Here is an 11,564-nt window from a genome sequence, read left to right as displayed (position 1 = left end):
TATTATTTTTTATTAAATACAAAGCATTGTCCTTATATTATTTTTTATTAAACATATAATATTAAACATAAAATTTATAAAATATAAATATATATTTTTTCAATATTATAGCTCTATAAATGAGAAAAAAAAAGTTTTCAGGTTTAAATATGATTTTGATAAATCTATATAATTCCTTTTTTGTATTGAACATATTGATATGTAAATTATTGATTATTAAAAAAAGAATAAAAAAACTAGAGTTTGATATATTTTACATTACTAAATCTATAAAACATTTTTGTTTATTATATATTGCAAAACAATTTTTCAACGATATTATTTATACTTAATATTCTCTAAAATCTTAAATGTCTCAAAATTATAAATCATACAATTGAATATATATAAATCATTAATTTGAATTTTAAATAAAATATTAAATAATTAAATTAAATAATATTATTTCTTTTCAATAATTTGAAAAAATTATTCAAAAGATAAGATGGGACATTTCAGATTATAAAGATTATAAAGATTCGTATCATTCATGTCATTTAAAACAATAAAGTATATTCTGGCGCGTGACAAACTTACGACATCGCCATCCTCGATTTCTGGCAAACGATTACTTGACGTAAATCTAACAATGCGTAAATTTATTTTAAAGCTTGCTTTAAAATCGATCTATCGATGTGTCAAACGAATTGATTTATAGCGTCCCCGACTTTCTGTGTCAAATTATTGATCAAAAATAAACTATCGATTGAAATGATGTCAATTGGAGAAGGATTGGAGAAGAATTGCACGATCGAACATTTATGACATATAACATATGTATGATTATTCATCTGCCATTTATCGATGGAATATCGGTTTTAAAACTGGTTTCGGAATAGAATTTCAAAGCGGTTTCAAGGAAATTTGAAATGCGAATAAAATTACATGTATAATCAAAGGGTAAATTGTATCGAAATATTTGACGTTTTCGAACATTTAATCTAACCTAACCTAAATGCAGAATTTGTCTCTGTATTCGTCGCACATATCAGCCACAAATATGGCAATAATCCTCTCATTTAATGAGTTTTCAGATAAATGTGTTTTTGTAAATATGTGATATATAAATTTGTTTTTTTTTATATTCTTTTTCTTAATGCTTATTATTTTGCATGCCATTTATTTTATTTATTGACTAGAATGAATTATTATGTTGTAATTTTTTTTGATAAATTAAAGGCGAATATTGAGAAAATTGAACCGTTGATTTGGAATTTATATAAACGATAATTAGTGAATAAAAAAAATTTATCAAAAAAATATATCTTTTTTTTTATGAATAACATATTCGAATTATAAAATATTATTCATGAATAGAATTCTTTAAAATCATTGAATTTTCTGAGATTGAATTTTTTCTTTTTATCGAAATTATTATTAATGTTAAAAATGTACTTTTTTATAAAATAATAATCTTAAGAAAAAATTTGCTGTAGGGAAATTATATAAGATTAATTAAAATAATAACATTTGATCTTTATACATATAAATGAATTAGATATATATAACTTTAAATACTTTTGATCTTAATTAAAATTTTTCTCAATTTTTCATATTATATTAAAATTAATTTTCATAAAGAATTGTTCAAAGTTTTCTTTTTTTACATTATAACTTATATTACAGCTGCTATACATTACATTATATACTATATTGCATTATAATTACTATACATATATCTTCTATTTTATAAAAGATATTTATTTTATAAAAAAATTTTTTAATTAAAAATATTCTATATAAGCAATTTTTAATTAGTTTATGTTGGAAAAAAATTATATAATTATTCTAAATGTTCTAAATAATATTTCATTTAATTTTTAATTTTAATTTTATTTATAAAGTATTATAAATAACTGAAATTTAGAAAGATTTTTTAAAAAAAGACAAAATTCCTTTCTTCTATTAAATATTTAATAAAATTATTTAATGTATATTAATTATATTATTTCCATTTTGAAAAAAAATGGAAAAATATATTATTTTTTTTTCTAAATTAAATTAAACCTATATATTTTTTTGTCAAATTAATAATAATGTATAATGTATTTTTTGCTGAAAACTTGTTAATTATAAATAAAATATTATACATTAAAATCGATTATGTTATATATCTGGTTTAAAACAATAATAATAAATAAATAAATATTTTTACTATCATAGAATTTTATTACTTTGTTTGTCATAAGAAATGTTAAAAAATAGAAAAAGAAAACAAATAAAGAAAAAAATTATGAATATAAGAAAAAATAAATTACATCATTTAAATCTATCATAAATTAAAAAATTTAATCTTAAATTCAATGAGTTAAAAATTCTTAGATTCATTAAAACGATAATTTATAATATACAAAAATTTTTCTTTTCTTTATAATTTTCGTCTATCATATTCATTTATTCTATTAATCATTCATTAAGACATCATTTTTAATAAAACACCACTTGTATAAAATTGATAAGAAACAAACAATTTATATCATCCCCTTTATTCTCTTATCATTCTCTTATACCATAGATACGAATATGTAATTCAATAACTTATTCAAGTTTATATTTTAAATGTAAACATAAGGAGACATTAAATTATAATTATTGAGATTAATATTTTTGAAATGCCAATATTTATTCGGAATTCAATTTGAGATTATAGAATATTATTTTATCATTATGAATTGAAGTTAAATATTATAAAAAAATAATATTCTTCCTATATATTCCTTACTCAAACAAAGAATTTATATCTTTGGCATCTTTGACAAAAATAGCGATATAATCGGCTAGCTATACAAATATAATAGGAGCTGGTTAATCGTATTAGTTTTAATTTTTTCTTCACATAACTAGAGATATATACATATTCAGATAGCATATTTTTTGAATTATATAGTGCATTATTGTATTATTTTTTAATTTTCATTCACAGTAAATTTATATATTTATATTTGCACACAGCCATTTATTCAGGACAAAACTTAAAGAAGACAACCCAATCGAATAAATATCCAACCATAATTTTCTTCTCTTAACTGGAACAATATATTACATATTTGGACAACTTTATTCTAGAAAATAAGAAGTGAAATATATATATTAAAAAAGTAAGTACAAAAATTTATGTCCTTCAAAATAGTTTATGGTTATAAGATAACTGACAAGAAATGAATTTTCAGATTCAAAATTGTTTTTCTCTTTTAAGCATTTAAATTTGGAGATTTCAGAAATATGCTATCAGAAATAATTAAACTATTTTACAATTGCAATAAATCAATACTTACAAAAAGTATTTAAAAATATCGATAATACAATTGAATATTGTAATATAAAAATAAAAATTGTGAAAATAAAAAGAATTCTATCAAATTGTTAAATCGAATTAGACTATGAGGAAAGTGATGAAAGTAAAATTGCTGAATCTGAATACTAGTTAACTAGTTATATAAAATGCCTGGAAATTCATTAAATTAAAACAATTCTTCGTACAAAAAAACAACAAAAATATTTTATGTATCATTATTACGATTATTATTATTACGATTATGTTATTACGATTCTATTCTTACAAACAATTAGTCAAAAAAATATAGTAAACTCCTTTATCAATAACTAATTAAAATTTGAGAAAAATATGAAAACATAGTTTTTATATAAATTTTATATAAATTATATATAATTTATATAAAATATATCTTTAATATTCATTTTTTCTACTGTATTGTAAATTTTAATTAGATTTTAATTAAATTTTATATACTATTGACAAAGAATAAAAATAATTCTGCATGAAAAATATACATATGTTAAAGAATATACACATATTTGACTCTATATTATTCTAAATATATGCAAATGAACATTTTATTGTTTATTTATTTACAATAATATTATAATATAATTCATTTATTAATAATTTTAACTATTATATATGAAATATTTATTATATATTCCAGATAATTGGACCAGTCGCTTTATTGAATCAAAAGACGTAATACTGATATATTATTTCAAATAACATATAGTATCAGAATCCATTGTAATGATGACATTCGACACTAATTTAGATAACAAGATTTTAGAGTTTATTTAATCAATGATGAAATTTTCATTTCGATAAATGAATTTTAGATAAACGAAGTTCTGCATATAGATTCAAATTCAATTTTTCTTCATGATAGATCTTTTTCCTCAAGAAATTCTTTTTGAGACTTCGAACATTTTTATTTGTTATATTATATAAAAACATTTTTGAAAAAAAACAAATTTAAGATTAAAAATTTTCTATTATACATCGTAATAAATTTATCGTAATAAACTTTTTATTTATCAATTTTTTCGATTTTCACTTCAAAACCTTAAAATTTCCAGTATCTTTGAACAATTGAATTAACAAAAAATTAAAATTATAAAAAAACAATAGATAATTGTTTTAATATCTATATTATAATGATTGAACAAATTTGATAATAATTAATAAAATATTTACAAAAAGATATTACTCAATTTTTATAATTTTTTAATATGCTACCAAAATCATCATATTGAATAGTATTATGAAGCTTAAACTTCGCGATTATGGTTTATTAAAAAATTAATAAAAACAATTTATTATATTTATATTAAAATAGATTAGTTTATTATTGAAAAAATTATTACTTCTAAAATAAATCTAAAATAATTTAACTCAAAAAAATTCAATATAAATCATAATTAGAAACTAGAAACTAGAAACTAGAAATTGAGTAAATTTTATTTAACATAATTAATTTATATTAATTTTAATCAAATCAAAATTAAATAAAAACTTATTTAATTGTAAGTCGATTTAATGATTTGTATTAGGTTTATAGGTTTAGGTTAAATTTTTTAATCTTGCTACCATAAGATGATTAATTGTTTATAATAATAAATCTATTTAAAACTAATCTAATCTAAACTGTTTTGAAGAAATATTTTTGTTAATAATTTTTTAATAATAACTGCCACGTAAAATCTTCATATCAATTATAATTATATTAAGGATGATGATCTTGATAACATATTAAAAAATCATCAAAATTGAAAAATAGTACGTTTTTGCAAATAATTATCATGAATTTTTTGCTAAAAAAATTCATCGACTTTCTCGATCTCGTTTCGAGGTCTCGAAATTTCCCTCGTGCCTCTTTGATGAGCATCCTTATACGATTATCGCAAATTAACGAACCCGATGCAATTCCAACATCCCGTGTTAATTCCCGTCGTAATCAATGTGCTGTAATAAATTTAATCTTTGTTCAAATTTTTTTTCATCATGCATCGATGAAACTTTAACCTGTTACAGGGTTAAACCGATGCCTCGACCGCGTTATGCAACCCAGTTTCGAAGTTTAGAAGGGACGACGGTCAAACAATAGTATAACCCGATCTACCTTATGATTGCTATTAATCTTCTCAATTTATTTTGTGTTGTCTCGTTTCGTGTGGGCTTCCTTGTTTTTCAAAATATATCGATTTACTTGGAAATCACAATCTCGAATGCGAAACATACAATTTTGGCTTTGATTCACTAGATCTGATTCGACATGAAGTTTTGTTTGAATTCAAAATAATTATCGACAAATGATAATACAAAAATTATTGAAAAAAAGTTCTTTTGAAAATTGTATAGACATAGATTTGATTAGAATTTGGGATAAATGAATAAAATATCATTTTTTAGATTTAAATAATATTAATTAAAGAGTTTTTTTGGAGTTTTTTTAAATTATTGGAATTTTTTTTAAATAAATTGCTTAATACTTTATAATTAGAAAATAAGTTGTTTTCTGTATTTAATATTTGATCGAAGAGTTTTTTTCTTTAAATTGATTGATCTTTGATAATCTTTCAATATAGTTTTGCAATGTAATTCTGAACAATTGTTTTATAAATTTGGCATTTTATAAAGTTGGCATTTTTTAAATCTTAGTTTTTAATCTTAAATAATTCATATTTTATAAAAAAAGAACATTTATTCATCACATTCATTATAAATAATATTTTTGATTCACCATATCAAAAATGATAGATTACTAATCAGAGATAAGGAATATAAGAAATATCATATCATAAAAATGAAATCTGTTTATGATAGTTTTTGAGAGTAAAAATAATATTTGTAATCTAAAATTAAATCGATAAAACTTCCTATAACATAAAAGATATTCCTATGTATCTGATTACATATTTCTCTTTTGTTTCGAATTTTCAAAATTAAATTATTAGATTTTTCTCTGCATGTTTCAATTGAACATCATTATTTAATTAAAATTGAATGGAAAAAAGAGTATATTAATTATTTCTACAAAGCATTAAGCTAACAATTTCTTCTAAATATTCCAATAATAAAGATTTAACAATTCTTCAGCCATTTTTTTAGAAATCTTAAAAAAAAAAAATTTATAAGCTTTTGTGATGTACTTTATCAAGCTGACATTCAAAATTTTTTTTTAATTTTACTATAATAATATATATTTTTTCACATTATAATTTAATTCATTACAAATCAAATATTTCAATTGAGATTCATAGTTCATCAAAGTTCATTATTTCCAAAATTGTTTATAATTTTTATAGCCACTAAATAGATGTATATTTTTATTAAATTTACTTACAAATTAAAAGAATATGTTGAAATATATAATGTATAATGAAATATATTAAATCACAAAAAAAATTATTATTAATTTAACAAAAATTAATAAATCTTAAAGAAATTAAGGCATAAAGATTTTAAATGAATTTCCTTAAAAAAATTTATCAAACTTAAAAAAAAATGTCATCTTTTCGATGTGATTATAATCGTATATACTGAAGAAATTAAAAATCTAGATTTTAGAAAAGAAATTAAAAACTTGTTAGCTTATTTAATCAAACTAAGTTTAATTTTGAGAAATATCCCATGCAAGTTGATCAAAGTACTGAGCGTACTCACAGGAATTCAATTGAAATCCTTCTGGTCCTAGCCGCTACCGAAGAACAATGGCTGCGTAGAGGATTGGCACTTCACTCATCACCGACTAACCTTGCACTAAAGCTCTCTGTCACCTCGCTCTGGCAACGATAACAAAACTTGCGAACGCGTAGTAGTCCAACATTTTAGAGACCCTGCATTTGATCAGGGTACGCGGAGAGCGTGCCACCGTGCAATTCTTCATCACTTAGTGTGGGTCATTAACGATGCCCTCGACGATCCTTTGAGATAACTGTAATTATCGTGCACGCACTTCTTATTTTTCCGTCTTGTGAATTTTGTTCACATTTTTATCTTTATTTATTTATTTCCATCTTGTAAAAGTACAGATATAAAATATACATGAGATTTTTGTTTTAATATATTGTATACCAATTATTATTAAGGTATTGCTTTAAATATAAAAAAATGTTAATATATTATAAAAATTTTCAAATTTACTCAAAAACAAAGTTTAAAAAAAAAACTTATTCTTCTTTCTTATAAATAGAAACATCTTTTATAAATAAATATATTCGTGATTTGGATTTGGATAGTCGATTCTAGACATTAAAACAAATATAAAAATATATAAAAATGTTAGGGATTATTTATTAAATATTATTAAATATTATTTTTATTATTTATATATTTATTTATGAATTCTTTAAATTATATTTTCTTTATTAAATAGTTTTTATTAACTTATAAGCAAATAATGTATGTATTAGAAGCGAAACGAAAATAAAGACAGCAGTGTGATGAAGATGGAGCTATCTTATTTTATTTCTGATTTGCTTCATCAAATGCAAACTTAAATTAACTTAAATTAACTTAAATTACGTATAATTTAATAAATAATATTTTTGTACATTAACTTTTATTTGTTTAAGTCTCTAAAATCGATTCTCTAAAAATGTTCATAATATAAAGAATATATTCATATTTTGTATAATATCATGTATTACATATATATATTATATATATTATATATTATTTCAAAAATGACACAATTCAAAATAGTACATATGTTTTTGAAAAAAAAAGAATAAAAATTATTTGTGAATTTAAAATTATATTAACGAAATTATAATAATTTAATTCTTCTAGTCTTTGAAATAAATCCTTTGTAGGTTGTAATGGATTTGATATTTTATTAATTCATACAGATTTGAATTATGCATTTTGAAATACATGTATAATATATTATTAAGCCTTGGAATTATTTTGAAATTTATATTAGAATTAGTTATCATTAGATATTTATATAGTCTTGTAATTCTTGATTTATTATTATTACGCGAAAATAAGAGTTAAATTTTGATATTAATTTATTAAGAATAATTTGTATTAAATAACACAATGAAATAGTTTTCTATTAAAAAAAATGTAATATGCCTGAAAAACATATAATAATAGATTATTTTACTATTATAAATATATCATTTGAAATTTTTGTAAACATCAAATGAATATGAAATAAATTAAATGAGATGAACTTTCAATTGTTCGTTTTTTTTATCATGAGATTTAGAAATGAATAAATACTGAGTCTTGCAATTTTTAAATCATAAAACAAAAATATTTATAATTTTAAGATATAAAAAATTGAAGTTCTTTATAAAACCAACAATGAATAACATTGAAATTAACAAAATTTATATGTGAAATATATTGAATTAAAGCATTGTGTTTATTATCATTTTATTATCAATAGTATTATTACACATAATAATATTTGAATAAAAAAAATGATTGTTATCAGGATGAAAATTTTTTTGTTCGAAAAAAAAGATTTGATCGAAAAAGAGGATCGAATTGGAGAAAGTTATGCGATAAAAAAGTTCAGAAAGAAACTCGGAAACAGTTTACAAGTTGGAGAAGGAAATGAAAAATGAACTAGTTTAGTTGTATATTGAAAAAGAGGTTGTGAGAGAGGACAGAAAATAGAATCGAAAAATTGTATGTTCGAGGTATATGATGTAAATGAGTATCAAATAGAAATTTTTTTATAAATATTAAATACATTCATCGTATATGTAAGAGAAAATATTTTTTATTTGAACTTGTGAAATTTATATGTATTTTTTATTTATAATATTTATAAATATGTTTCAATAATATATTTTATACATATAATAATTTCAATAATATCAGTTCTTTCATGAGATTTAATAATATTGATATTTAATCAAATTCATCCGATTATTCATATTATAAACCATTTGATACAATAGTGGACATTAAATAATAAATATTTTCATATAGATAATGTACACATAATAATTAATTGTTTTAATTTGTATCCAAAATTATATCAAGTATATCGTTGTAAGAATGACATAATTCAAAATTTGCATTTATTGAGATTTGGTACAGGAAAATCATTGATATTTATTATTATTTTTATTAATAGATTTTGTAAAGTAAAAAAATAGTATAATAGATTTTTCAAATCGCTATTATACTATTACAACAAATGTGCATTATATTATACAAATATTTTGATATTCAATTATAAATTATTCAAAATATTGATGAATCATGTAGAAACATTAAGAAAATTAATTAGTATAAAATTAATATTTTAGTTTAAAAAATTGATGTTATTGTTATATGATATAAATTTTCATTGTATATTAAAAAAAGTATTAATACAATTATCTTAAAATTAATTCTTATAGACTTCTAATTTTATATTCTAATTTCGTTTTTACTTTTAAGAAATAAAAGAACTTTCGATGTTTTTAAATAAAAAAAAATAAACATATATATTATCTTGTTTAGATATTTCAAAATTATTATTTAATTTATTTAATATTTATTCATATATTTTAAATAATAATAATAATATTACAAAACAGAAAAAAATTATTCTTTTTTAGATTATCTTTCCTTAATAATTCACATGAAATTAAACAAAATTATGACAAAATATTGAAAAATATTAAAAATTGAAATCTAAGAAATTGTTTGTATTTGTTAAAAAGACTAAATAAACTATATATTTCGAAAAATATATTATAACTAAGACAACTATTATAGTTACACAAAATATAGTTACATAGAAAATTATAATTCATTCAAAATATTTCTAAATAAAACATATATAGATATATTAGTTAAAAATTTTTTAATTACATAAAGTTACATAAAATCTAAATACTTAAAAAATTAAAAGATTAAAATTTCTTTTAAAAAATATTAATTAATGTTAATAATAATTAAACTTCTTTCACCAAAAACTTGATCTCGGACTTTCTGAAAATTTTATTGATAATCTATATTAATTATAAATTAATAATAAAATTCAAAATAAAAATCAATATGAAAAAAAAAAAGAAAAATTTAAATTTTTTATTCGATAGTTTATATTATTAGTTTACAGTTACTGAACATAATTGTTTAATCTAAGTATTATAAGAAGGAAAAAATAATAGATCTGGGCAGTGATCGAATTCTTTATGAGAATGTCTTGTAGTCATAAAGAGACTCTACAATATACGCAAGCTTAGTGGCCCCGATACTGAAAGAGGTCTCTATTGTGCGAAACCTACGAAGATGGAGGTAACATAATGAAACTAACTGGCTTGCTCTAACCAATTAACCAACCCAGCGACAGCATAATATTTAACGTACACTCGCCTCCTTCCCCTATTCACGTGGCCGTTTACGTCATGGATATAGTGTTATATATGGAAACACATGGCGAGAGAATATCATCTGGATCCTACCATCTTTTTAAGCGAACTAACATTTTTTTCTTACGATTGGCAATTGAAATATTAATGAAAATTCCTTTATTATTAAAATTCCTTTATTATATATCTTTGAATGACTTATTTTTCGAATTTATTTTTGATAAATTGGAATAAAATATTTCGAAGAGAAGATAGTTTATTTAACAATAATTGAAATAATTGAAAATTTTGTTAAATATTTTTAGAATAATGTAAATAGAAATGAGAGAAGTATTAAATTTAATGGATAATGATGAATGAAGATTTAATGTATACAAAGATGTTATTGTTAATTCACGTTTTCCACCTGTTTGCACCGTCTGACCATAGACGGGCATGCTCTACTGCGATGGCTCTGAGCATAAGTATTTGTGCAATGTATTTTATTCGTTTCGCGGTTATCAATTTTATGTACTGTTAACTGCTAATGAAATAATTTAATTAAATTTAACAAATTTTTTTAACAAATCCATTCCTGTTTCTTGGAACAAAACACTTCTGATAGCTTAGTTAAATCTTGATTTAATACGTAATGTAATTTAAATATAATATAATAATATAATTTAAATAGTTCCTACATGGTCTATGAAAAATTTATAAAAAATGAAAATATTGATTATATGAACAATTTCATTTGCAAATTAAATATAAATTGCGAAAATGAAAAATATTATAAAAACTTATAAAGATATATATATATATGTTAGTGTTCTTTTTATCATAAAAAATATGAAAACAGAATAAAATTTTATTTATTGAATAAAATTTGTTTAAGGTTTTAACAGAATTGATATAAAATATATACTAATATTATATAA

Source organism: Apis dorsata, unplaced genomic scaffold (assembly GCF_000469605.1).
Source record: "Apis dorsata unplaced genomic scaffold, Apis dorsata 1.3 scaffold_427, whole genome shotgun sequence".
In the NCBI taxonomy this organism is placed as follows: Eukaryota; Metazoa; Arthropoda; class Insecta; order Hymenoptera; family Apidae; genus Apis; species Apis dorsata.
This window is presented reverse-complemented; position numbering follows the sequence as displayed.